The sequence below is a fragment of the Triticum dicoccoides genome, chromosome 5B (assembly GCF_002162155.2).
Source record: "Triticum dicoccoides isolate Atlit2015 ecotype Zavitan chromosome 5B, WEW_v2.0, whole genome shotgun sequence".
In the NCBI taxonomy this organism is placed as follows: Eukaryota; Viridiplantae; Streptophyta; class Magnoliopsida; order Poales; family Poaceae; genus Triticum; species Triticum dicoccoides.
The window spans coordinates 310880946-310883632 of NC_041389.1; positions in this window are offsets into that span (position 1 = coordinate 310880946).

Sequence of the window (2687 nt, forward strand, 5' to 3'; positions counted from 1 at the left end):
TACTTGGACTGCAGCTAAGCCTCCGAGTGGAAGGCTGGCTTACCACTCGGTAGGATTTTGTTTAACTTAGGCGAAACGGATTTCGCAGCTAAGCCTTCGAGTGGGAGGCTGGCTCACCACTCGGTTAGGATTTTTTTACAGACTTAGGCGAATCAGATTCGCAGCCAAGCCGCCCACTGGGGGATTGTTTTATGTGGACAAAAGTAATAACAATTACTGGGAAAACTATAAAGCTCTTGTTTTTGATAAATAAACTAGAGAAGTACTTTTATTACAACTCATCCGAGTGAATACTTAAGTGTAAAAGGGGCGGAGAAGCTCCGCATTCCATGCTCGGGGCTCGTCGATCTGATGCTCGACATTGTAAAGACGATATGCTCCATTGTGGAGAACCTTGGTGACGATGAAGGGTCCTTCCCAAGAAGGAGCAAGCTTGTGTGGTTTCTGCTGATCCACTCGGAGGACCAAATCTCCTTCCTGGAAGGCTCGACTCTTCACGTTTTTGGCGTGGAAGCGACGCAAGTCTTGTTGATAAATGGTCGATCAGATCAGAGCCATCTCTCTTTCTTCCTCTAAAAGGTCGACTGCATCCTGCCGTGCTTGTTCAGCTTCAGCTTCGGTGTAGAGCTCGACCCGAGGAGCATTGTGGAGAAGGTCACTCGGCAAGACTGCTTCAGCTCCGTAGACCAAGAAGAACGGAGTTCTTCCAGTCGACCGGTTGGGCGTGGTCCTTAACCCCCAAAGCACTGAGGGGAGTTCGTCGACCCATGCACCAACCGCATGCTTGAGATCACGCATCAAACGGGGTTTCAACCCTTTCAGAATCAAGCCGTTGGCTCGTTCTGCCTGTCCATTCGACTGTGGATGGGCGACTGAAGCATAGTCGACTCGTGTGCCTTGAGACGTGCAAAAAGCTATGAATTCTTCGGAATCGAAGTTTGACTCGTTGTCAGTGATGATGCTGTGCGGGACTCCATATCTGAATATCAATTCTCTGATAAAGCTAACAGCAGTACCGGCATCGAGGTTCTTGATGGGTTTGGCCTCAATCCACTTGGTGAACTTGTCGACTGCTACCAGCACATGGGTGAAACCGCTTCTGCCTGTTCTCAAAGGGCCGACCATATCCAACCCCCATACTGCAAAGGGCCAAACAAGTGGTATGGTCTTTAAAGTTGAGGCGGGCTTGTGTGACATACTGGAGTAAAATTGACATCCCTCACACTTGTCGACTATCTCCTTTGCCATTTCATTCGCTCTGGGCCAATAAAAACCAGCTCGGTATGCTTTAGCCACGATGGTCCGAGAAGACGCATGATGGCCACAGGTCCCCGAGTGGATGTCGTTGAGAATCATTCGACCTTCCTCTGGTGTTATGCATTTCTGGCTGACTCCAGTCGCACTTTCTTTGTATAACTGACCCCTCATGACGGTGAAGGCTTTGGATCGGCGGACGATCTCCCGAGCCTCTTCTTCATTCTCGGGGAGTTCTTTTCTCAAAATATAGGCGATATAGGGTACTGTCCAATCGGGAGTGATGACCAAAATTTCCATGATCAAGTCGACCACAGCTGGGACCGCGACTTCAGTCGGATCTGTGGCGCTTTTGGGCTGCGGGACTTCTTCAGTGAAAGGATCTTCTTGAACCGATGGTGTGTGAACATGCTCCAAAAACACACCACTCGGAATGGCTTCCCTCTTGGAACCTATCTTCGCCAAGTCATCGGCTGCTTGATTTTTCAGTCGGGGAACGTGATGGAGCTCTAACCCTTCAAATTTCTTTTCGAGCTTCCTCACTGCATTGCAGTATCCAGTCATGGCTAGGCTTCTAACGTCCCACTCCTTCATCACCTGATTGACCACCAAATCTGAGTCGCCATAAACCATAAGGCGACGGATGCCGAGTGAAATGGCCATGCGCAACCCATACAAAAGTGCTTCATATTCTGCTTCATTGTTGGAGGAATCAAAGTGGATCTAGAGCACATATCTGAGCTTATCTCCTTGGGGAGAAACCAAAACTACCCCAGCACCAGAACCATTTAACATCTTAGAGCCATCAAAGAACATGGTCCAATGCTCCGAGTGAACTTGAGTCGGCTGCTGTTGTTCAATCCACTCGGCAAGGAAATCTGCTATAGCCTGGGACTTAATGGCTTTCTTTGCCTCAAATTTGATATCAAGGGGAAGGAGTTCAATCGCCCATTTAGCCACTCGACTAGTTGCATCTCTGTTGTGCAGAATCTCTGACAATGGTGCGTCGCTGATGACTTCCTCTTCCCGCTCGACCATAAGTACTGTACTGATGACTTGTCCTGTGGCTGCAATGTAAAGCAACAGAGGCTCTTTGCTGATTGGAGCAACAAGCACCGGCTGGGTGGAGAGCAGAGCTTTTAGCTCGGCAAACGCTGCATCAGCTTCTGGAGTCCACTCGAACTTGTCTGCCTTCTTCATCAGTCGGTAAAGAGGCAACGCCTTTTCACCGAGGCGAGAGATGAATCGACTTAACGCGGCCAAGCATCCAGTAAGCTTCTGGACATCGTGCACACGCACATGGTGTTTCATTCGGAGTATGGTGCTAACTTTTTCTGGGTTAGCATCGATTCCTCGCTCTGAAACGAGAAAACCGAGTAACTTTCCGCCAGGCACTCCGAATGTGCACTTTGATGGATTGAGCTTGATATCAT